Raw genomic sequence first — 14076 nt, 5'->3', positions numbered from 1 at the left:
ATCTTGGAACTGTTGTCGATCACAACCTGAATCTGAGCCAACAATGTGATGTGGCTGCAAATAAGGCAAATGCTCTTTTGGGCTGCATTAATGGAAGCATCGCTTCCAAATCCCGGGAAGTAGTAGATCCCCTCTACTCAGCACTGGTTAGGCCTCATCTGCAGCACTGGGTCCAGTTCTGGGCACCACACTTCATGAAGGATGCAGACAAACTGGAAAGGTTCAGAGGAGGGCAACAAGGATGATCAGGGGACTGGAAACAAAGCCCTATGAAGAGAGACAGAAAGAACTGGGCATGTTTAGCCTTGAGAAGAGAAGACTGAGGGGAGAGGAGATAGCGCTCTTCAAGTACTTGAAAGGTGGTCACAGAGAGGAAGGCCAGCATCCCTTCTCGATCATGCCAGAGTGCAGGACACGGAAGAATGGGCTCAGGTTACAGGAAGCCAGATTCCGGCTGAACATCAGGAGAAATGTCCCGACTGTGAGAGCAATACGACAATGGAACCCATTCCCTTGGGAGGTGGTGGGCTCTCCCACACTGGAAGCGTTCAAGACGAGGCTGGACCGCCCTCCCCGTCTGGGATGCTCTGACGTGGATGCCTGCATTGAGCAGGGGGTTGGGCTCGATGGCCTTGTAGGCCCCTTCCAACCCTCCTATTCTATGCGTCTATGATTCTATGATTGTGAGTGTTAATGTCCCTGCGCAACAGAGAGTTACTGATTTGTTCCCATGTAGCACACTGCTGGCCTTGCCGCCCACCCCCGTGACTTCCTGTGCAGAGAGAATCGCTGGCCCTGGGAGCTCAGCCATGCGCGTGGGGAATGCCGCTAGCTTGCTACCCTTTGGACATCTCTTCTGTCCAGGGCTAGCAAAGCAAAGCCAACTGGCCAGGAATTCCCAGTTTTTGATACATCCAAAGGAGCCACAATTGGGGTCCCAGTGCAGGGGAGTATGGGGCAGCCAAGCAGGGTCAGGCCTTGGGAACAGCCACAGAGTTGCCCTGCCGGGAGGGTCAACAACACTGAAAGCAGGCGGAGTCCTGGCCCCGGCCAGGCAAGGTGCCTCCTCTTCCTTATTCTCTCCCCTGCAGGAGCCGTGCCTACAACCAGCTGCGGTTCCTATCCTGGAGGGTTTTCCACCAACTCCCTCTGCAGGGGCTGTAAGTCACCGCACCAGCCAGGCTCTGGGCGGGGGCACTTTCTGCCTCAGGCGAGGAGTGGGGAGGCAGCCCTTGTGGGGCTCAAGTCTTGTCATAAAGCTTTCGGTTCCTTCGCAGGGCGAAAGCAAATCTCCGCTGATTTGTTCCAAAGGAGCAATTATGGGGGGGGGGGATGCTTAGTCTATGCTGTGTCCCCATTTCCACACCCCCACAACAAAAGGTGTTTATCAAAGTGGAACTTGTCCTCTGAGGCCGCAGACTGCCGTTTCCCTGCATGGGGCAAGAGCAGGGGACATGCATGAGAAGTGACCTGAAAGTGCCAGCAAAGCAGTGTGGCCTGCCACTGCCGTTCCTGGCACAGCTTTGAGGGAACCCTGCAAGCCTCTGCCCAAGAAAGGATAGAAGCAGCTGGACAGGGGTGACCCTTTTCCTTGGCAGGGCTCCCATGATTTGAAATGCCTCATGACAAGTGGGACCAGCAGATGGAGAGAGGCTTTGCCTGTTGCATTTCCACCTGCTGCCTTCATTTTAAAGCCTTCGTTTTAAGGCACCCTGTCCTAGCAGAAAAGAAGCTACACAGAGCTCCAAGGAAGCGCTGGGAGTGTCTCGTGCCGCCAAAGCCAGCCTCCTGCTTCGGCAGAGACAGAGTAAGGGCTGCACCTGTTGGATTCCTGTCATGCAGTCTTTGCAGGACATAGGCTGTTTCCGCCAGGTGATTCCTAGCACCATCTCTGCTATGTGGAACCATTTCTCAGGAACCTTCTGGTGGGTCCTCCGCTCCAGCAGGCCATGGGAAACACACATCCCGTGGGCTGTGCTCCTGGGCGTAAGCCTTGTTGAACTCGGTGGGGCTGTGCTTCCACTTGAAATAGGCATGCTAGGACCGAGCCCCCTTCTTCCTTTCTGGCCAGGCTAGCCCATTTCTTTGTGCCATTCGTTTCCCTCCTCTCTCTTATGGTAAATTCTATCATTTCATTTGGGAGAGCGCAGTTGCCTGACATTCTGCCACTTGGATCATGTGGCAGGAGAGAAACTGAGGCACGCTTCCCATAAGACACAAGAAGAGGCCTGCTGGGTCAGAGCAGAGGCCGATCTTTCCCAGCATCCTGTTCACCCAGTGGCCGACCGGCCGCCTGTGGGAAACCCATGAGTAGCACAGCAGTGCAACGGCACCCTCACACTCGTGTTCCCCAGCAACTGACAGGAAGGGCTTCCAGACAGAAGGCTTCTGGAGTGGCAAAATCATCGCTGTTCCTCCATGAAGTGCAACCGGGACTGCAGAGCAGAGGCTCTGACAGTTTGGGCGCGTGTTCATCTTGCTACGTTCTGCCTGCACAAATGACCAGGGCATCACCTGGTGGGTGGGGAAATGGCCGTTCCTCCACCCCCACCCCCACCCGTTTACTTCCCCAGTTCACAGCATGAGCAGCATGCGATGTGGTTTGGTCCTGCGTACAGAACGTCTTGAACGGCAATGACCGGGGCGGCCCAGCTCCACACTCCCACTGTAGTACAAGTGGGAACCACCCCACCCCCCTCCAAGCACCAAAAGTGAGCTGGGAGGTTGTGCTGCTTTTCCGAACAAGTGAGATTTTCTCCTCTCAGCAACACGTTTTCTGACTGGCTGTAAAGCTCTGCAGAACCTCAAGACCCAGGAGAGGGGAATTCGCCTTGTTTGCACTGAGCTGCTTCTTGCTGCTCTTCTGTCCGGAATGGAACGTCTTGGAACTGCCCACCCCGCTCAGAGCAGTAAGCAAGCAGCCCCAATAAGAAAAAGGACACCGCCCCTAACTCATGCAGCTGTGGTAGAGCAAAATGGCGTTCATCTTCATCAATTGTTTAAGAAGAACAAGCAAAGGGTAGTTGTGTCCTGTCATTGGGTGATTTCAGTGTGGGTACTGAGGTCAGCTTGTTCTGGGGGCTCCAGCAGTTTCACCAGAGCAATGAGTTAAGGTGGCCAGGAGAGCCAAAAGCAAGAGGAGGACCTGAAAGGCCTGTCACGGAACAAGCGAGGACAGCCACAGAGAAGCAAGGGGCGGAGCGGCGGGCCATCCCCCTTCCCCAGGGGCGACAACTCATAGAATCATAGAATAGTGGGGTTGGAAGGGGCCTACAAGGCCATCGAGTCCAACCCCCTGCTCAATGCAGGAATCCAAGTCAGAGCATCCCTGGCAGAGGGCTGTCCAGCCTCGTCTTGAACGCCTCCAGTGTGGGAGAGCTCTCCACCTCCCTAGGGAATGGGTTCCATTGTCGTATCGCTCTCACAGTCAGGACGTTTTTCCTGATGTTCAGGCGGAATCTGGCTTCCTGTAACCTGAGCCCATTATTCCGTGTCCTGCACTCTGGGATGATCGAGAATTGATCCTGGCCTTCCTCCCTCTGACAACCTTTCAAGGACTTGAAAAGCGCTATCCTATCTCCCCTCAGTCTTCTCTTCTCAAGGCTAAACATGGCCAGTTCTTTCCGTCTCTCCTCATAGGGCTTTATTTCCAGTCCTCTGATCATCTTTGTTGCCCTCCTCTGAACCCTCTCCAGCTTGTCTGCATCCTTCTTAAAGTGTGGTGCCCAGAATTGGATACAGTACTCCAGATGAGGCCTAACCAGTGCTGAGTAGAGGGGAACTAGTACTTCCTGGGATTTGGAAGCTATGCTTCTATTAATGCAGCCCAAAAGAGCATTTGCCTTTTTTGCAGCCACATCACATTGTTGGCTCAGATTCAGCTTGTGATCGACAACAATTCCAAGATCCTTCTCGCTTGTCGTGTTGTTGAGCCACGTATCCCCCATCTTGTCACTGTGCATTTGGTCTCTTTTTCCTAGGTGCAGAACTTGGCATTGATCCCTATTAAATGTCATTCTGTTGTTTTCTGCCCAGCGCTCCAGTCTATCCAGATCACTTTGAATTTTGTTTCTGTCTTCCAAAGTATTAGCTATCCCGCCCAATTTTGTGTCATCTGCAAATCTGATCAGCATTCCCTGCACCTCTTCCTCCAAGCCATTAATACAAATGTTGAAGAGCACTGGGCCCAGGACTGAGCCCTGTGGTACCCCTCCCCAGTTTGAGAAGGTCCCATTGATAAGCACTCTTTGAGTCCGATTCTGTAGCCAACTGTGGATCCACCGGATCGTTGTTTCATCTAGCCTACTTTGAGCTAGTTTGCTCATCAGGAGATCATGGGGCACTTTGTCGAAAGCTTTGCTGAAGTAGAGGTATATGATGTCTACAGCATTCCCACGGTCTACAAGGGAGGTTACTTGATCAAAAAATGAGATCAGATTTGTCTGGCAGGACTTGTTTTTGACAAATCCATGTTGGCTTCGAGTCATCACGGCATTGTTTTCAAGGTGCTCACAGATGGATTGCTTTATCGTCTGCTCCAGAATTGTCCCAGAGATTGATGTCAGACTGACTGCTCTGTAGTTCCCAGATTCCTCCTTTTTGCCCTTTTTGAAGAGAGGGACAACATTAGCTCTCCTCCAGTCATCTGGCACTTCCCCCGTCCTCCATGATTTCTCAAAGAGAATAGACAGCGGTTCTGAGAGTTCTTCTGCCAGTTCCTTTATTCCTCTAGGATGCAGTTCATCTGGCCCTGGAGATTTGAACTCATTCAAAGTAATTCGGTGTTCCTTGACCATGCCTATCGATCTCAAGCTGCAATCCTGCCCCTTCAGCCTGCACTTGGCCTTGGCCAGGGAGGTCATAGACCCTCTTTTGGGAGAAGACTGAGCCAAAGTAGGAATTGAGCACCTCTGCCTTTTCTTTGTCATCCGTTATCGTTTTGCCATCCTCATTTAATAGCTGAACCACCATTTCTTTCCTCTGCCTTTTACTCTGCACGTAGCTGAAGAAAGCCTTTTTGTTTTTAGCCTCCCTTGCTAACCTCAGCTCGTTCTCAGCTTTAGCCTTCCTGACGCCATCCCTGCAATTCTGTGCTATCTGCCTGTACTCTTCCTTTGTTACTTGGCCTTCTTTCCACTTTCTATATGTGTCCTTTTTTTGTTTTCAGGTCATCCTTAAGCCACATTGGCTTCTTCTGTTGTCTTCCACCTTTTCTTCTTGTTGGAATTGTTTGTGATTGCGCCTTGAGAATTTCCTTTTTTAAAAAGCTCCCACCCATCTTGGGCTCCTTTTCTCGTTAGCGTCGCTTGCCATGGGACCTTCCTGATCATTGTTCTGAGTTTATGAAAATCAGCTTTCCTCAAATCCAGGGTACGCGTTTTGACTACCCTCGGCTTTTGCTTCCCTTAGAACCAAGAACTCAAGTGCAACATGGTCACTTTCCCCCAGAGTTCCTGTAACTGCTACTTGATCCACTAAGTCATCTCTGTTGGTTAGGATCAAGTCAAGGATAGCTGATCCTCTAGTTCCTTCCTCTACTTTCTGTAGGAGGAAGTTATCCGCCACACAACTCCTCGCACATTTCCAGGCCACACCTGCAGAGACACTGCGCTGCTCTTCCACTCTTTCCCCCGAAGTCGGATTTTCTGGGGGAGACAAACAGTGCGGCCTAGGCAAACACAGGAGGGTGCCGATGTCATATGGACAGCCCACTAGATGTGAGTGAACGAGGCGTGGCTGTTGCACAGAAAAAGCCTCACCTGGAAGCACCCTCAGTGGGACTCGCTTGTGTGCATGGACTGGGGCTGCGGGTCTCTTCTGGCCAGCGCAGGAAGCTCTCCCGCTTGCAAGATTCCCCTCCTCCATTGCCAGTCCTTTCACCAGCAATGGCCAACCCCCTTTTTCTTTTTACTCCAGCCTCCTCCAGGGAGGAAAAAAGACAGTGGGCAGTGGGCACGATCTTTCCAAATCTTGCCCATTTGTATCTGCGTGTCTGCAATGATTTCTATGCCCTCCCACCACTCCCGGCCTGCAAAGAGAAGATTCTGAACAGGACCTGAATTTTTCCCTTGGCTGTTTATTGCTTCATTTTCCTGGGAGATTTTCCTGCGTAGCAACTGCAGCATTCTCTCGCGCTCTCTGTATGTATGCATGCAGGTATGCATAGCAGGCCTGGCTATGGCCAGACATTAGTGTGTCTGGAGGCTTGAGGCTCAGCTTGATCTTAAGGTCATGTTAATTGGCCAGACCCACCTGGGCCATTTAAGCATAATACATGCTAAGATCACCACCACTTGAGTGATGGGGGGGGGGGCAAATCATCCTGAGCAAGAGGAGCTTGGGTGGGTCAGGTGAGTGGCGCTTGGAGTGGTGATGGATCTTAGAGCACCCCACTGTATCCTTTTTGTGGGCACCAGCTACACACACACACACACACACTACACAGAATTTCTCTGTTCCCCAACACATAATATTATTAAAAGATAGACTGACTTTGCTGAAGCTGGAAAAGATGCCTTCGAGTACACAGTACTCTCACACTACTTCATTTACCCCGAGTTAGGCCTGAATGAACACTGTAAATTCCTCATAATTCCTGATTAAATGCAACCTGAGAGTTACTGGGGCACCAGCTAAGCAGGGCCAAATGTGTGACGCCCCTCCCTCCCTATGTCTGCTGGGGCCCTCAGCAATCCAGCTGCCGCTTCTCTCCTGCCCACAGGGTTCTTGTGGGGAACCCGCTCCAGTGCTCTTGTGGGCTCCGGTGGCTGCAGCTGGGCAGGAGAGCAGGCAAGCCGAGTTGTCTGGCAACCAGTCCGTGCGCTGTGTCTGTGTGGCAAAAGGCGATACCTGTGGCGGACATGAGTGCTGAGGGCTGTGGTAAGTGGCCATTGTACGCTCAGGGGCTGCCCCACTTCAAGTCCCCAGGCCCGTGGCCAGTGTTTGATGCAGGTCCTCACTGAATGCTCACTGTCCAAGTGCTTTGTCCCACCCCAAATGCTCTGAGGCTCCCTCGGGTCCCCCACATGGCTCCTTTGAGGAGGACGAGTGACCCTTCCTGGCCCGATGCCCAGCCGTCTCTGTCCCTTCCCATCTCTTTGGCAGACTTCCCAACGGTCTTGATTGAGTACAACCCTGCCCAGGTGGGTGAGGGCGAGAACATCAGCCTTGACGTGCCACGTCACAGGAGAGCTGCGACCAGATGTGCGGTGGCATGTGCCTGACGTGTGGTGTGAAGGATCACACCATCACTCCAGCAAACACGGGCGGGGTCAGTCACCTCTGACCCCGCCCAGGAAGCATCTGCAAGGGGGAAAGGAGTGGGCACTATCTCTTATCCCCACCCTGAGCCTTTAACGCTTTATCCCCACCCTGAGCGAGAGAGAAATACAAAGAGATGTGATTCGGGAGAAGTGCTCCTACTCTGCAGGGGATGGGCAGAGTAGTCGTTCGCCTTCCCACTTCCGCCATCGTAGTCCCATGTGTATGAAGCGGCTGATGGGCTTCGGAGCGGGCCGCAAAGCCCGGGGCGGGTGGTGGGCGACGGGGTTGGCCCAGCCACGGGCGTGCTGGAGCCGCTGGTGCTCTCTGCCTGAGCAGAAGCCGGAGCCAGAAATCACGCTGCAGATCCTGCACCTGGCTTCAGCCTCCGAAGCCTCACACGCCAAGCAGAGGATGAGGCGGGGCTCCGCGAGGCGTGGCCCAGCCGAACGGGGCTTGTCAGAGCGAAGGAGAGCGCCGTGGAAGGTCTCTGGCCCTGGCTGGGCTGGCTGCCCTTCCTGGCGGCCATCTGCGGCTGGGCGCGGGGAAAGGGGGTGCTTCTGCTCCCCTTTCCCGCGCTGTTCGGTGGGAAAGGCAGCCCTGGAGCGGGGCTCGGGCAGGGCCTCTCTCGCGCCCTTGTCGAGGAGCACACCAGCGAGACCCCGCGCTCGCCACCACACGCGGGGGGCCGCTTGCTTCCCTCCTCGCAAGACTGCCGAGGCTCGGGCCCGGGCGACTCCCCGGCACAGCTTTTGATCAGAGCTCTCAAGCTGACCTCACCATTAGGGGATGCTGCCTCAACTAAGACGTCCAGCCACTGCCGCCAAAGCAAGCCCTCGACGCCCGGCAGCAGCCCAGCGGGCCGGCCGCCGCGGCCGAGGCGCAGGGTCGCCGCCGCCGCTCCATTCGGCCCGCGGCCTGCCGTCCCCCCCGGCGAGGCGCCCACGGCGGCTCGCCGGGCCCCTCCTCGGGCGCCCGGCAGGCCGACGCTCCCCGGGCGGCCGCCCCGCTGCCGCTTCCTCCGGGGCCGCGCGCCTCCCTCCGCGCGGCCGCTCCCGCCACGGGCGCCGCTCCCCGCCGGAAGCGGCCTCCTCCGCCGCGCCCGCCCCGCCCCGCCCCGCCCCGCCGGGCGATCCCCAGGCGGGCCCGGGCGCAGTTGCGGGGCCCCGGGGAGGCTCGCCGCGCGGGGGGCCTCGGCTGCGCTGGAGGCGGCGGCGGCGGACGCTCGCGCCGAGGCGGCGCTCCCGGGCAAGAGGGGCCCCTCCGCCGCCCGCGGGCCCGCGCCGCGTGCTCCCTCCCCGAGGCGCGCCGCCGCGAGCTTGACCGCGCGGTGGCTGGCGTGGAAAGACGCGGCGGGGGTGCCGCGGGGGAGCGGGCCCCCCACCGCTCGGCGTGTTTCGATGAGGCTGGCGCTATCCATTGCTCCCAGAGCAGCACTTGCAACAGCTGGGCCCATTTTTCTGTGGGAAGTCCGAAGCTTCTTGCCCGTCTGAAATAATGCTCAACACAGCAGTAAAACAAACAATAAGCAGTAAATAACACTCAAGGCAGCAGTGAAAGCAAACATTAAAACTAGCATCTGGCGGGAGGGGGAGATCCGGGATCCCCCCCCCGTACTAAAAAAGGATCCATTATTGAAGATAAAATTAGCAAGCGTATAGAACAAGTCCTGCTGAGAAAGAATCACTGTGACTTCCACAAAGGTAAATCCTGTCTCGCTAACCTTTTAGAGTTCTTTGTGGGTGTCAATAAACATGTAGACGGGGGTGATCTGGTAGACATCGTTTACTTGGGACTTTCAAAGGGCATTTGACAAAGACCCTTGACAAAGACTCCTGAGCAAACTTAGCAGTCATGGAATAAGATGACAGGTCCTCTTATGAATCAGTAAGTGGTTAAAGAACAGAAAGCAAAGGGGAGGAATGGCAAATTCTCCCAATGGAGGGAAGTAAATAGTGGGGTCTCGGGCATCTGTATTGGAACCAATGCTTTTCACCCTGTTCATAGATGATCTGGAATTAGGAGTGAGCAGTGAAGTGGCCAGGTTTGCCAATGACACCAAATTATTTCAGGTGGTTAAAAAGGGATTATGAAGAGCTCCAAAAGGATCTCTCCAAACTGGGAGGATGGGCATCTAAATGGAAAATGCAGTTCAATTTACACAAGTGTAAAGTGATGCACGTTGGGGCAAAAAATCCCAACTTCGCGTATAGCCTGATGGGATCTGAGCTAGCAGTGACCAACCAGGAAAGAGATCTTGGAGTTGTGGTGGACAGCTCAATAAAGATGTCAACCCAGTGTGCGGCGGCTGTAAAAAAGGCAAACTCCATGATAGGTATAGTTAGAAAAGGAATCGAGAATAAAACTGCCAATATCATGCTGCCTTTAAAGTCTATGGTGTGACCATACTTAAGAGTACTGTGTACAGTTCTGGTCAACATACCTAAAAATATTGGAGAACTGGAAAAAGGGCAACTAAAATGATCTGGGGGCTGGAGCATCTCCCCTATGAGAGGTTACAACAGCTGAGGCTGTTTAACTTGGGAAAAAAGGAGGGTAAGGGGAGACATGAGGGTACAAAATTATGCATGGTGTAGAGAATGTGGATAGGGAGACATTTTTCTTCTTCTTTCAAAATATTAGAACATGGGGTCATCCCATGAAGCTGATTGGAGAGAGATTCAGGACAGATAAAAAGAAGTTCTTCACACAGCCACCAATTTGGATGGCTTTAAAAGGAGGTTGGACACATTCCTGGAGGAAAAGGCTTATCAATGGCTACTAGTCCTGATGGCTATGTGCTGCCTCCAGTACCAGAGGCCGTGAGCCTATGTGCAGCAGTTGCTGGGGAACATGGGTGGGAGGTGCTGTTGAGCTCATGCCCTGCTTGTGGGTTCCTGGTCAACAGCTGGTTGGCCACTGTGTGAACAGAATGCTGGGCTAGATGGACCCTTGGTCTGATCCAGCAGGGCTCTTCTTATGTTCTTAGTACAATGCAGTGGGCTAAAATCCTGCTGAAATAAAGCTTAACAGATGTTTAAAAACAAGAAGGGGGGAGTCTTCAAAATGATGGCATTCCAAAGTCTTGTTACCACTGCAGACATTTTCCTGCTTTATATATTTGTTATATTACCTTTTCTACAAAAAAAACAAGGCCGCATACTTACCTCCTCCTCATTTTATCCTCACAACAACCCTGTGGGGTAAGTTAGGCTCAGGGTCAGTGACTGGCCAAAGTCACTCATGGAGCTTCATGGCCCAGGTGGAACAAGAACCTGGATCTGAGTCCCAGTACACCACACTGACTTTCAGTGTCATTCCACCCCCCAATCTGATTTCATGCAGACCAGGCTGGGAATCAAAGCCTCTGAGGCAAATCTTAAGTTTGTGCAGCCTGCAAGGTGAAATACAGCAATCTTTTTCATCTGGGAAGTATCACTTTTGTTTACTCTCATATGAAAAAATAGCAAGCGCAGAGGGGACCATACTGGAGACCCTCAGACATGTCTGTTGATTGGGAAGACCCTCTTTCTTGCAGCTGAAGACCAACTGTACTGGCTTATTATTCATAAAAAACATCTTGAGAGCAAGCAGCTAGAGAAGCAACCCCTTCGTTATCCTTTGGTGGTGGTGGTGGCACCAGCAGCAGAGTTGTGAACAAGAGGGTGGTGGAGTTTCAGGAGCCTGGTTGCATCTCAAGAGGGTGGTAAGTGTCTGTCCCCCTTTTGTGCCTCTGAGACCTGATTTGTTAGCTGGGGAAATGTGATAGCAGGCTTCAAAGGAGCACACATGAATTGAACAACATGGGGGGGCTCTTGAGACACATCCATCTCCTGCAATTGTATCAGAAAGGTCTGCTTATCAGTGTCACTGAATAGAAGGTGGTGTTTGGGGCAATTAGAATCATAGGTAGGGTTGGAAGGGGTCTACAAGGCCATCGAGTCCAACCCCCTGCTCATTGCAGGAATCCAGGTCAGAGCATCCCTGGCAGATGGCTGTCCAGCCTCGTCTTGAAGGCCTCCAGTGTGGGAGAGCCCACCACCTCCTTAGGGAATTGGTTTCATTGTCGTATTGCTCTAACAGTCAGGACGTTTTTCCTGGTGTTCAGCCGGAATCTGGCTTCCTGTCACTTGAGCCTATGATTCCGTGTCCTGCATTCTGGGATGATCGAGGAGAGATCCTGGCCTTTCTCTCTGTGGCCACCTTTCAAGGACTTGAAGAGCGCTATCCTATCTCCCCTCAGTCTTCTCTTCTCAAGGGTAAACATGCCCAGTTCTTTCAGTCTCTCTGCATAGGGCTTTGTTTCCAATCCCCTGATCATCTTCGTTGCCCTCCTCTGAACCCTCTCCAGCTTGTCTGCATCCTTCTTAAAGTGTGGTGCCCAGAACTGGACACAGTACTCCAGATGAGGCCTAACCAGTGCTGAGTAGAGGGGAACTAGTACTTCCCGGGATTTGAAAGCTATGCTGCTATTTGTTGTTGTTCAGTCGTTCAGTCGTGTCCGACTCTTCGTGACCCCATGGACCAGAGCACGCCAGGCCTTCCTGTCCTGCGCTCTCTCCCGGAGCGTGCTCAAGTTCATATTCATTGCATCGGTGATGCTATCTAGCCATCTCATCCTCTGCCGTCCCCTTCTCCTTTTGCCTTCAGTCTTTCCCAGCATCAGGGTCTTTTCCAGGGAGTTTTCTCTTCGCATGCTGCTATTAATGCAGCCCAAAATAGCATTGGCCCTTTTTGTAGCCACATCCCATTGTTGGCTCATATTCAACTTGTGATTGACAACAATTCCAAGATCCTTCTCGCTTGTAGTGTGGTTGAGCCACGTATCCCCCATCTTGTCACTGTGCATTTGGTCTCTTTTTCCTAGGTGCAGAACTTGGCATTGATCCCTATTAAATGTCATTCTGTTGTTTTCTGCCCAGCGCTCCATTCTATCCAGATCACTTTGAATGTTGCTTCTGTCTTCCAAAGCATTAGCTATCCCGCCCAATTTTGTGTCATCTGCAAATTACCCAAACGATGCTGGGTAATTTAGCAACAGATGAACTAGTGGTGAGGGGAGAGTGGGATCTTGTGCTCCTCAAAATAGATGATTGAAACAAAGCTAGTTAACATGCTCTTACATGTGAATTTATCTCTTATTTCAGGTTTGTGCCAGGTGACAGCAGTAATACAATGCAACCTACACCCTGCTAGAAGCCCTCCCAAGTGGCACATCTCTCATGCAAAACAAATATCCAGCAACCCTTGTCTGCCTTTTTTTGGAAGTGGACCAAGTGTTGTGGTTGACCCCTGTTTTTCCCTTATGTGCACCATCACAAGGGAAGGAGGATACTCACTCCGTGTATGCACACACACACACAGCTGGCAGTGAAAACATGACTGTGTTCTAGGAACAGCAAGTGGACGGTTCTGACTACTGCCCAGTTTCCATAACTGAAAGGTAAAGAATGGTCACCTGTTCTGAAATTCATGCCAGTTTATATAGGCAATAGTGGATGTTCCACGGTTGGCACGTAGCCAAATGTCTGTACTAACTGTGAGAGGTTAAGGGCACAACCCTACTTGTTTAGACAGAAAAAAGTCCTACGACTCCCACTGTTAAACTTTTTCCTGTCTAAACATGCATAGGATTGTTGCACCCTTAAGTAAATTAAAACTTAGTTCCTTGTAACTGTGTGACTCATTAGCCCACAAAAGCTCATGCCTTAGTAATAAAACGCTGTTAGTCTTCAAGATGCCACAGACACTTCATTGTAGGGAAATTGTGGAATTTCAGCTGCTGTCACCAAAGGCCTCCTCCGTACGTTTGCTAAAATCACATATCGTATAATACTCTTGATGCAGTGGTCATTTGGATACCAGGATATGTTCAGTGATGAAATGTAGTTAGAGGGCAAGACAGGCAGCTGAGGGCGTGGAGAACTCCTAGGCTTTTACTCTCCAATGAGCTCTGCCGCTAGTCCGCCACCTCTTCCTGTGGCTGAAGTCCCATTAAGCACTCATCTTTCCACAGTGGCTTCTCTGCACCTGCTTTTCCAGTGCTGAGATCATTGTTCCCTGCGTATTCTATGCTGGCGTCTTTCCCCTTCCATGCAAATAGGCATAGGCCTGTCATCTGCTCTGTGCAACCCCCTGGTCCTGTTAAATGTTGAGCGAGGTGTGAGGTGTTGCCTTAGTAATGTTCCAAATGTAAAACACAAGGTAGAAGAAATGGAGCCACATTACCTGTGCCCCCCAACTGTGCAAAGAACTGGGATTGCATCCCTTGAGTTCGTAAATTGCTGATGAGTTTATTGGTTCATGCTCCAATTCTTCTGTAACGTATTCAGATTCAAAGAAGAACCACTAGTGGCAATTCACTGCTGTGTTCATTCTCTCATGAAAGCACTGTGTAGGTACTGGAAGGGAAGAATGCTAGAAAGACACACACACCCCTTTCATTTAGTAGTCACCTTCCTGTTGGTAGCTAGAAAAGCAGTGAGAGTAGATCATGAGGCACACGGAAGACATTTAATTGCTGGAGTGAAGACGCTCCCGTGGTGCTGCCCAGTATATTGGGGTCCTTCTGCACATCATACCTGGCATCACCTTTCTTGTCTGGGGGGAAGGAGGCCCTTTGAAAAGATGGGGAATTCCTGGAAATAACATGTCCAGTTCTTTGCAGAAAATAAATCTGGGGGGGACGACGTCTGCAATGCTTCTCAACTCTGAAAAACCTATTTTACTGCTTTAACATAAAATGCATCATTGTTTTCAGTTACTATTTCGCATATTTATAGTCAGGGCCAGAAATGATGATGATGGCCTCCTTCA

This window comes from Heloderma suspectum, chromosome 16 (assembly GCF_057233095.1).
Source record: "Heloderma suspectum isolate Gila_16-S chromosome 16, 16-S_ref, whole genome shotgun sequence".
Taxonomy (NCBI): Eukaryota; Metazoa; Chordata; class Lepidosauria; order Squamata; family Helodermatidae; genus Heloderma; species Heloderma suspectum.
The sequence above is the reverse complement of the archived record's forward strand: the minus strand, read 5'-3'. Positions refer to the sequence as shown.